The sequence below is a fragment of the Podarcis melisellensis genome (assembly GCF_964234715.1).
Source record: "Podarcis melisellensis genome assembly, chromosome: 6".
Taxonomy (NCBI): domain Eukaryota; kingdom Metazoa; phylum Chordata; class Lepidosauria; order Squamata; family Lacertidae; genus Podarcis; species Podarcis melisellensis.
Window position 1 is genome coordinate 35,411,895 of NC_138538.1, and position 12,178 is coordinate 35,424,072.

The following is a 12,178-nucleotide window of genomic DNA, read 5'->3' on the forward strand; positions in this document are numbered from 1 at the left end:
GTGAAGAGTTTTTCTGAGAAGATGGCTGTACTGCACTTAGTTGTGCTCTGGCTTGGCTTCGTGTATAGGGGCGAGCTGTGGTTTTGTGGCCTGTGTCAGCCAGATCTGTGTAGGGATTGCAGGGGGGTGCAGCATCCGGAGGTGCCACCATGGTTTGGCTACTGGATGGTGTCTGTAATTTATCTGTGGAGAGGGTCTGGGTTTGGCCCTCCCCACAAAAACTGACACCAGATCCAGAGGCACACAGAACGCTATCACCAATCAACCACACCAGACCCAAACCCAGACCCTCTCCACAGATAAATTACAGACACCATCCAGTAGCCAAACCATGGTGGCACCTCCGGATGCTGCACCCCCCTGCAATCCCTACACAGATCTGGCTGACACAGGCCACAAAACCACAGCTCGCCCCTATACACGAAGCCAAGCCAGAGCACAACTAAGTGCAGTACAGCCATCTTCTCAGAAAAACTCTTCACAAAGTTCAAGAGGTCAAGACACAAAGACTTTAGCAACTAATCCACACCTAATGACCCACCTAAGTGGTACTCAGGATATCACTCAAGAAATCACTCAAGATATCCCTCAAGTAATTAAGGAACAAAAGAAGAAAAGGCACACTAGCCTGGGAACTTCCTCTCTGCCCAGAACATTGGAGGCTATACACCACACCCCCTCAACAGTATTTATAGGAACTCAAACACTGAGATCCTGCTCTGTTCCAGTAACAAGAAGCCGAAAGCACCAGCCTGAAGATGACGAGTGAGACCTCGTCGAAACGTCGCCTAGACACCCCAACTTTTACACGGGAAGACACCCGAGGACACCAAAACCTACATATATATATATATATATATATATATATGGAGCTTTTAACCGGCTCCAGAATTTAGTTATCCAAAACCCATTTATGCTGGGAAAACTTCTTTTCAAAAACTGAAATCTTTGATTTCCCATAATCAATTTTTAAACAACTGTGCTTGGCCCAGGTCCAGAGTGAAATAAATAACTGCATCATCGGCATACATTAGGATACATATTTTTTGATCTCCTAGTTTTGAAATGTGCCCTTCTGGGTCATTGAAGACATTTTCAAGATCATTTAGAAACAGACTGAACAAAGCAGGAGGAAATAGATTGAGAACACGGCATTGGGGGAGACAGGTTATCTACTCCTCTTGGCATTTCTTCAGCTTGAAGATACACACACACACACACACACACACACACACACACACACACACCTGATTTTAATCCCGGAGAGGAGAAAATACTGTATTACTGAGATCATCTAAGAACCCACTCAGAATTTATTTCTGTCCTGGGAATATACTCTCCAGTTAGTTAGTTAGTTAGGTAGGTAGGTAGGTAGGTAGACAGTATCGCGCCGGAAACAGTGGCATTCCTTCCTCTGGCCACTAGATGGTAGCATACAGCAAGACTGGAGGTAAAGCTCCGAAAACAACACGCTATCGTAAGGCTTTAGAAACCTGATTGTGCCATTTCACACTAGGCAGTGGCAGTGAGATCAACAATATTATGTGCTGTTGAACAGCCTCTACTACTAGCTTAAGCAATAAGGAAGTAGGATAGCTTGTGTTCTAAGTCTGAGGACTGCAAGGACAAGAACATGCAGACAGTGGTGCCCTGTGTGATGCTAAAATTTGGCTTGCTCCCCCGTCTCTCATGCTCCATTCTATAGCATTGTTATAGTGTTCCCTGCAGTGTGGAGCCCAGTGCAGCCAAACCGGTCATGCTACCCTGAAATCACCTCTGATGTAGATTAACAACGAGAGGGTCCCTGCAGACATCATTTTCATTGTGCATTCACGATAATTTGTATTCATAGTGGACTCCAACAATTCGGCCCCATCTAGCATGGCCAATGGTGAAGGAACTGATCCTACCTTATATCCTGCTTGTCGGTTCAAGGAAAAAATCGGCATGAGAATTCCTAGATGCCAAGATCTACGTATGAGGCAAGTACACTTCCGAAGTTTGCATACTGGATGTGCTTCCTTTGGTTTGATAAAACCTTTGGGCTGTTGCATATAAATCTCTTTTGAGATCTAGCCATGCAAAAATGTCATTTTAATGTCTATTTGTTTGGAAGCTGCTATGCTCAAAAGCAGCCTAATGGTGGTGTATCTGCAAAAGTTTCATTACAGTCTTCTGAAATATACTCGGAGTCGAGAGTGGATTTCATGCTCTTTATTGAGCTCATAGTGGTGAGGAGGAATGAAAGTTCCCCCACTTGGATGATGGACTCAAGGGCATCCTGATCAAATTTGCAGATGACACCAAACTGGGAGGGGTGGCTAACACCCCAGAGGACAGGATCACACTTCAAAATGACCTTGACAGATTAGAGAACTGGGCCAAAACAAACAAGATGAATTTTAACAGGGAGAAATGTAAAGTATTGCACTTGGGCAAAAAAAATGAGAGGCACAAATACAAGATGGGTGACACGTGGCTTGAGAGCAGTACATGTGAAAAGGATCTAGGAGTCTTGGTTGACCACAAACTTGACATGAGCCAACAGTGTGACGTGGCAGCTAAAAAAACCAATGCAATTCTGGGCTGCATCAATAGGAGTATAGCATCTAGATCAAGGGAAGTAATAGTGCCACTGTATTCTGCTCTGGTCAGACCTCACCTGGAGTACCGTGTCCAGTTCTGGGCACCACAGTTCAAGAAGGACACTGACAAACTGGAACGTGTCCAGAGGAGGGCAACCAAAATGGTCAAAGGCCTGGAAATGATGCCTTATGAGGAACAGCTAAGGGAGCTGGGCATGTTTAGCCTGGAGAAGAGGAGGTTAAGGGGTGATATGATGGCCATGTTCAAATATATAAAAGGATGTCACATAGAGGAGGGAGAAAGGTTGTTTTCTGCTGCTCCAGAGAAGCGGACACGGAGCAATGGATCCAAACTACAAGAAAGAAGATTCCACCTAAACATTAGGAAGAACTTCCTGACAGTAAGAGCTGTTCAACAGTGGAATTTGCTGCCAAGGAGTGTGGTGGAGTCTCCTTCTTTGGAGGTCTTTAAGCAGAGGCTTAACAACCATATGTCAGGAGTGCTCTGATGGTGTTTCCTGCTTGGCAGGGGGTTGGACTCGATGGCCCTTGTGGTCTCTTCCAACTCTATGATTCTATGATTCCCCCAAAGTATCTGCTTTATATACATTATTTACACAATGGGCTGCATGTGATTGGCTAATTCCGGGATTCTCCTGTAGGCCAATCAGGTTGTGGATTCACTTCCATCTGGAGCTGGATTGGGTGGTTCCTGCGGACCAATCATACTGCTGCATTGTTCTAGGACCAATCAGACTGCTGCATTCTGAATCCTATTGTTCTAGGACCAATCAGACTGCTGCATTTTGGATCCTATTGTTCTAGGACCAATCAGACTGCTGCATTTTGGATCCTATTCAACTCAGTACATAACATCTTCCCTATATGTACTTTTGTGAGTAACCATTTGCCCCAAGTCTTGCTTTGTAGCACCCAATTTCCCCTTCTGCACGCTGCTTTACCTTAAACACCCACTGGCTTCCAATTGCCTGCCTGCCAGGGGGGAGCTTGGTAAGGATCTGCTTCTGATGCAGTGCATCAATCTCTTCCTGTGCTGCATCCCTCTTGCAGGCAAGCCTCAGCAGCTGGCATCTGCTCAATCTCTTCCCAAGTGGAAGGTTCTCGGGATTGCACTGACTTTGTGAGGTGGGGCAATTGTGGGGCTGGAACACCTTTGCTGAGCATCTGATGCCTCACTCTGGAGTCTCATCAGTCTCTTCTCCACTCTCCAATGCAAGCATCTCATCATCAGTCTGCTCCCCTCTGGCTCTGCTGCTTCTTGGAATCTGCTCTTCTGCTTCTCCTTCCTGTTCAGCATCTACGCTAGGTGGTGTGACAGTAGATCTGGACTGTTATACATCCATTCAGAAAAGTTCACGAGGGCTAGTGTTTCCTCCTCTGAGTCATCAGAAAAGCCTATCGCAGTTCCTCTCTTGTTAGCTTTCCTGTGTTCACCAAAATGAACCACACGTATTGTGCTGACTTTCCCTGTCTTCAAGTTCATCACTTTGTATCCGTTGATCCCTGGAGCATAGCCAAACATAAGTCTCTTCTGTTATGGAATCTAATTTGTGACGACTCCCCTTGGGTACATGTAACATGCCAAGCACACACACGTGACACACGTTAGGTACACTTCCATGTCTAAATTTTAAAAGTGTATGTGTGATTCCCTTGCTTGGCAGTCTATTTTGCAGATACAGTGGTACCTCGGGTTACATACACTTCAGGTTACAGACTCTGCTAACCCAGAAATATTACCTCGGGTTAAGAAATTTGCTTCAGGATGAGAACAGAAATTGTGCAGCAGCGGCAGCAGGAAGCCCCATTAGCTACAGTGGTGCTTCAGGTTAAGAACAGTTTCAGGTTAAGAACAGATCTCCAGAACGAATTAAGTACTTAACCCGAGGTACCACTGTATATTGCAGTGGCTGCTGTATCTCCCTACATGCTTTTGGGAGGGTCAGAATCACACAATATGCTCCTAGCCATTTCCAGAAGAGGAGTTTCATGTGGTGCAAGATAAGCCCATGTTAGTTCAAGGAAAAATAGGTATAAAAAGGATAATTCCTGAATGGCATGATCCAAGTACATTTTGGTGAGAGAACCCCAGAAGAGACTTAAAATCATAAAATTTGCAGCCAAGTAAAGTGTGGAAATATAGGCTGTTAGACCTTTAAAATATTTCCTTTGCATTCCAAAACCTCCCCATTCTCCCAGCATAGGAAAAGACCACACTTCCGTTAAGTGAAAAATTGGTTTACATAGAAACTCTTCAAAGGTTAGGTTCATGTGCTGTTCCATACATCGGTCAGAAAAGTCACAGAGTCAGTAAAACATAGTTTAGTTCCAAAGTGGTGAAAGTTCCTAAATTATTGGTATAGGAACACAAGAGTGGTTGGCAAGAGCCATGCGGTCAGAGCTAGAGCAACCAGCTCAAAACCTCTTCACACATTGAGTGTCTCATGGAGACAGGGGAGAGGTGAACAATTGGCTTGATTTCCTATATCCTTCCAGGGTGGGGGGAAGTAGACATAAGTAAGCCTGGCAGGACAACTTAGTATATAGTACAGTGGTACCTCAGGTTAAGTACTTAATTTGTTCCGGAGGTCTGTTCTTAACCTGAAACTGTTCTTAACCTGAAGCACCACTTTAGCTAATGGGGCCTCCTCCTGCTGCTGCGCTGCCGAGCACGATTTCTGTTCTCATCCTGAAGCAAAGTTCTTAACCCGAGGTACTATTTCTGGGTTAGCAGTGTCTGTAACCTGAAGTGTATGTAACCTGAAGTGTATGTAACCCGAGGTACCATTCAGACTTAATCATGTTGGTTATGTGAGGCTGCTTCTCTGACACTACTCTCTGTCTCCCTGACTTCTAATTATAAACCACACCTCCAAAGTGAAGATGCAGAAGGTGTTTCATGCACTGCTCAGTGTTGTCATGGAAACCCAGATCTTTACACAGGTCCTAGACACAAAAGCGTCTTTTGCAGGAACATTGGAAGAAACTCCCAGTTATGCACAGTGAAATGTCCATTGGGAAAATATCACTACTTCCTTTTAAAAAATGTAACTCATGCCTTGAAGGGGGGGGCAGAGATACAAGTGTCACACAGATAACACTGACAATATTTAACCCAAGGGAGTGGGGCTTACGGCGCGCGCACACACACACACAGAGGTGTGGCAATGAAATGACAAATTAATGGTCATTTCCTTGTGGCCTGTAAGGAAGAAATTTACAGCAGAATTGTTAACTGATGTGCTAAATACTAGTGATCTCTCTGAAACCATCTATCTCCTATAAAACAAAAAGAAATACGTTATATGCATAAGGGTGCTAAATTTGCAGCAGTTGCACAGAAGCCAAAAAGGAAGTGTGTTGAAATATCTGTTATAAATTGCCAGCACGTCCATTTGCATCATTTTATTTATGTCTGCCGTTTGGCTGGAAGGAGTTACATAGTAGCTCCTGCTTTTATCGTTATTGTCTTGTTTTAATCTTGCATACGCATGATACTGCAGTGACCTTGCTGATTAAAAGCTATAAATCTGATTTGTAATTCATTGGCATAACACACACATTTGAGAATCCATAAATTCTAAATAAACGTGCTGTAACAACAAACAGGCAACAAAGCAAATTCAATCACCTCTCCCAGGACAGGCATTTCTCTTAGACTTATGAATTTGTTGGGTGAGTTGCACCCTGAGTGAGGATGGATCCAGGCACCAGGAGCACCGCCATTTTATTTTGGACTTTCTTTATTTGGGTGTGTTCCCCCCCCTCATAAACCCAAAAGATGAGGAATTATAAGGTGGGGTTGTGGAAGGAACGAAACGTTTTTTCATAAGGGGTGGGAATGTACTGTTGTGGGTACATTCTGGGATTGTGTTGTGGAAGAATATCAAAATAATGAACCAAAGTAGTACTAAAGACCCACAATTACTGCTTTTTTTGTCATAGCCACTCAACAAATAGTGGCAAAAAGGTGGCAGCCAGAAGGGCACTGTTTGAAAGGGAAGATTTGAAAGCTTCTCGGTATTTAAAAAGAGTAACTGTGCAAATGTGAAAAGCTAGAAATGGGGATATATTCTTATTATTTAATAAATTTCTATATCGCCCTTCATCTGAACATCACAGGGCAGTTTACATATGCTTATAGACTTGCAGAATAAATGGCGCCCTATTATTGACCCTGTGAATAGAGGAAACTAGCTGGATACCATCAAAGACTCATGGATAGCTATGGCATGATATATTTCAAAAATGAGGTTTGATATTTTTAATTATTGGTTTTAGTTTTTAATTTTTGTGTAGTTTTATAATTGTATGATAATGGTTGCAAGCTGCTTTAGTATTTTCTAAATAAATAAAATAATTAAAAGTGAATCGCACAATGCAGGTGGTGTGGGGTGTGGATGGGTGCAAAAAGTTAGCTCCCAGGTCTTAAAAGTGGTGGAAGACTGACAGGCAGACTAGATAATATATGACATGCGAAGTGTATCGCTTCTAGATAGGCCCTAAGCGCATATTATGTTCCACAACAGTGCGGCCCTAAAGACTGCACCAACTTTTTCATTACACACAAGGGGCAATTTACAAGGCAAAACACAAAGCAGCTCTTGAGAATACATGTTGGCCATCCCTAAGCATTCACAATCCAATCTGTGTTTACTCAGAAGCAAGATGCACTGTTTTCAGTGGGGCTTACTTCCTAGCAAGTGTGTTTGGAATGGTAGTATAGCAGCAGAATCAAATACACATCCACACAGAGCTAAGTCCCATTTGCTTCAAAAGAGCTTACTCCTAGGAAGCATAGGATTGCTGCCATCTTCATCTTTTTTTAATGGAACTGAATGTGTACTTGCTGCAATGAATAGAATCATCTATCATCTTCAATGAAGGATGCCAGAAGAGGGTTGCATAACTGACAGTTGTAGTACTATTAGTCTGATAGTTATCATAGATCAAAGGATGTTCAAGTAATTATGATTATCATTGCTGTTGCAATAAATCGCTACTGAGAAGATGATGAGTTGTCTACAGTAGTAACACAGCTGTAAGAAGAAGTAGCCCTCTGGGCATTGGGATTTTTATTATTTTTACTGCTGCTGTCCCTTAGCAATGTTTGGTCATACTGTCTGTCTGTCAGGAAGGGTCACCAATGAGAATGAACATGTCCTTTTCCTGGTCTGAGGGTGTGTGCTTTCCAGAGGCTTCCCTTGCAATCGTGGGATGTTAAACGGACACCCTATTATGCATCCAGAGAATCCAGAAATATACTCAGAGTCCTGTAGTGATTTCATGCTCTTTATTGCAGCTTGTAAAACAGTGATTTAATTTCCCCCTAAACCTCAGGCTTTTATATACGTTATTTACACAATGAGTCCCATCTGATTGGCTGATTCTGCTTCCCTCCTGGAGCCTGATTGGTCTTTTTCTGCAGGCCATTCAGTTGTTGCATTCTACAATCCTACCAGCCTAATAGGCTGATTAACTTCCTCCTGGAGCCTGATTGGTCTTCTCCTGCAAGCCAATCAGTTGTTGCATTCTAGGATCCTACTTACCTATTGTTGTAGAATCTAAGCTTGGTACATAACATGCTCTAAAACCCTAACTTCGATTTGATGCCATTCCCTCTCTAGTTTCAGTTGTTTAAGAAAATCAGATTCATTGGTAAAACTGAGAAGAACTGTGCACACTAAATAAATGCACATAAATTCAATTTTCACAATTCATTCATCATGTGTGTGTTTGTGGTGCACACACATACTGCACACCGGGGGAGCAGCAGTGATCCTTGAGCCTTTTCTAAGAACTGGGACATGCAGAGTGCTAATGAATCTGCAAGTGCCATTTCTTCCTTAAGATATGCAAGCAACTCCACCTCGTTTCCCTTGTTATGAAAATCCGTCTTCTCTATTTTGCAGAAGGACCACTGAAAGAAATGAGCCAAATGAAAAGAGCCAATTCCATGCACGCTTCATTGGCTAATGTTTTAGTGGTCTGGAGCAACAGCTCAGATCCCTTTTGTAGCCGACTTCTCCTTTTTCTTACTGAAGACACTGGCCGTCATGTTCCCCACAACTTTCCTGTCGACCTCTTTTCTTAACTAGGCATTTTCATAGCCTTCTCCCATTACCCTGACTAGCCACCATTGTTTTGTTGTTCTGCAGGGTTTTCAATCCAAGAAAGGTGCTGTTTTAGCACATTTATCTCTGGGCAGGTACAGCAAGGGCATAAGCAGCACAAAATGCTGAAAGATCAGAACTGGGCTTGGTAGGGAAACAAATGCCTCATCATTTTTCTTGCCTGCACTCGCAAGAAGGATGCCAATTTGTTCAATAAAAACTTTGTATGCCTGTTTCACACCCAACAGGCACCAGTTCAAAGCAGCTGGCCAGAAACCAGAGCTGCATATGAAAAGAGAATATGTCCAGTACTCTTCTCACCTTGAATGTACTATTTCCTCTCAGGTCTGGCAAAGAATTGAGTCATTCACAGTGTCTTTTACAGCGTGATTAATGGCAATTGAGGAAGCACAAACTAAAATGAGTTTTTTTAAAAAAACAACAACCTCCAAGCAGGTTCTCTGTGAAGGGAGACAGACACATTTTAAAACACTAGCACAGTATTTCTCCAGAACCATAAGAAAGCTTAGGGTGGTGGCTACCTTTCTCCATCCTACTCCCTTCCTCCCAGGGTATAGGGCCATGTGCAGCCTTGCTGCAATCTGACAGCAACACAAGAAGGGATACATACAGAAGTAAACTATCACCATGTACATCAGGAGCTTAACCACAATTTGAGTGGAGCAGCAAGCACACCTGCATTTCACAGGACAAATCCTAGAAGCCCTATTGAGTTCAACATATCTTGCTTATCTTAGCTGAGATGTCTTATTTCCAGCTAAGTGTATACAGTACTACAACCTTAGCTTTTCAAAAACAACATCAGGCATGCCCTGAGCTCTTGTGCCTTTGGAATCTAATCTTCACCCTGTCTGAATTTTGCAGAATTGCTGGGACTTCCCTTTTGTGTGTTGCCACACTTCATGACCGTTCCTCCAAGGATATCAGTGGCTGTCCTGCTTATCCCAACATGTCTCTAATGTAGGTTAGGTAGACACTAGGTCAGTCACTTATAAGGTAACTTGCCCAGGATCGTCCGATTATCTTCATGGCTCAACAGGAATTTCAACCCACACCTCCCTGGTCCACATCCCATATTCTTTTCACACCAGCTCTCACCAGTGAGAAAAGAATGAGAGTATTCACAGCTCTCTAAAATGCATTAACCATTACTTCACTGGTTTTTTGTCAATGTTGCTTAGACAAACCAGAGTGATATGCAACTAAGCCAGACTCAGAACAGTCATTGAAAGGGGTGAACATGACAGTTAGGTCCATTAATTTCAGCTGATCTACTCCAAGTAAAGTTTAACGGAATACCACCCATAGTGATTGTCCTCAAATCTCTATCTCCACTTCTGGCTCCCAAAACGTGCTTGCTCTACCAAGCCACACTCCGGTCCTGCTGCTGACTTGGGTTTTGTAACCACAGTAAAACTTGCTGTGTAGGCAGGAGATTTATGTGTCATGCTGAGCAACAAACCAACTAACAAGGTAGACCTACAAAGAGGACTCAGAAAATACTGCTCCTTTTAGATAAATCAAACAAGTACTCTTTCATGAATTCCTGAGCTACCAAATGACTCAGCTTCACAAGGGGAGCTTTGCAATTATCCTTGTTCACTAGACTATCCCAAGATCCAGCAGCCAAAGACTCCTCTCTTCATCCCCTGCAGTTGAACCCTCCATGTGAAACCCAGAGTCCCTTGTAAACCCAGAACAGAGCACATACTACACACTCCCAATTAGACAAGAACTCTGGCACAGGGAAAACAATAAAGAAAGGTGCTAAGAACACTGTCTGTGAGCGCATGTGCATGTTTCTTGGCTAGGCAGTGCAGTGCTAATGGAGGAGGAGGGTGACAATGTCACTCTATGGCAGTGACATCTTTGGAGCCAAGGCAATAAGTACTATATAGAAAAGGTCTGGGGGGACAACATAAAATGGAACATGATGCAGTGGAGTCTGCAGAATAGTCATAAAGGAGTGTAGTAACATGGTGCTGCGAGCAAAGGAGAAAGCATAGGGTCACTTCAGTAATGCATGTTTCTGTTTCTAAGGATGCAACCTAAACTCATTTTGAGCATCCTTTACTGTCTGAGATGACCAGTAGCTGCTGGGGGCCTGTGTGGTGACTCTAAAGCAGCAAAGAACTAGGATACCCTGTCTGGAGTAATAGTGATTTGGATGGTACAGTGGTGCTTACCAGAGGTGACGTGGTTGTGGGAGGGAGGCAGGTTCAAGACCTGTTACAATTTCTGCAACAGAGGCCCTGTTTCCAGCATCCTAGAGTTACCTAATCAGCATGAAAGGGTAGCTTTTTAGGAACTTAGAAATCTTCACACCTTTTGTATAGATGGGAGTCAATTGGCCCAAGAGGGTGTGAGTCTGTCACTGGGGACCGGCTCCTAGGATCACCCTAGGCCAGGGGCCAGCAACCTTTTTCAGCCATGGGCCAGTCCATCATCCCTCAGACCATGTGATAGGCTGGACTATATTTTGGGAGAGAAAAAAGAATGAATTCCTATGCCCCAGAGATGAAATAACCCAGAGATGTGTTTTAAATAAAAGCACACATTCTACACATGTAAAAACACGCTGATTCCTGGACAGTCCACGGGCCGGATTGAGAAGGTGATTGGGCCGCATCCAGTCCCTGGGCCTTAGGTTGCCTACCCCTGCCCTAGAGAGATAGCGTGTGGGGAAAATATTTGAGTCATTTTGTTTGGTCCAAAGCTAAACATTTAGGAATAGTGAAAACCCAAGGTACTTCAGTGTCAAAAGAATGGCGTGCAAGTTCAGTTACATACAATGGAAGTTCAAGAAACAGAATCATAGAGTTCAAAACAAGATAGTGGAGCACTCCAAATCATTTGTCCATGTACAGTGGTACCTCGGGTTAAGTACTTAATTAGTTCCGGAGGTCTGTTCTTAACCTGAAACTATTCTTAACCTGAAGCACCACTTTAGCTAATGGGGCCTCCTACTGCCGCCGGAGCACGATTTCTGTTCTCATCCTGAAGCAAAGTTCTTAACCTGAAGTACTATTTCTGGGTTAGCGGAGTCTGTAAGCTGAAGCATATGTAACCTGAGGTACCACTGCACATGCACAAAAACAGTACTTGTAGAGAAAAGGCAACACATGGATAATGCATCTGTATTTATAATCCATGTATATTCTCAGAAGCAACTATGCCTGTGACCTCACAAAGGGGCCCTGCACTTCTGAATTTGCAATGCTGCCACGCTACTGGCGCTCACCTTATTGTAAACTGAGGCAACAAAGGGCTTAGGGCAATTGGATTTGGTAGGCTGCAATAGTACACTGGCTTGTCCAACACAAAAAGGGAATCTTTTTGTAGCACCTCAGAGACCAGCAGCATTCCCACCCCCCCATTCCTTGCATTTTTAAATCATCCTCTAAATTGAGCTCAGGCCCTTACACGACAAAAACCTAA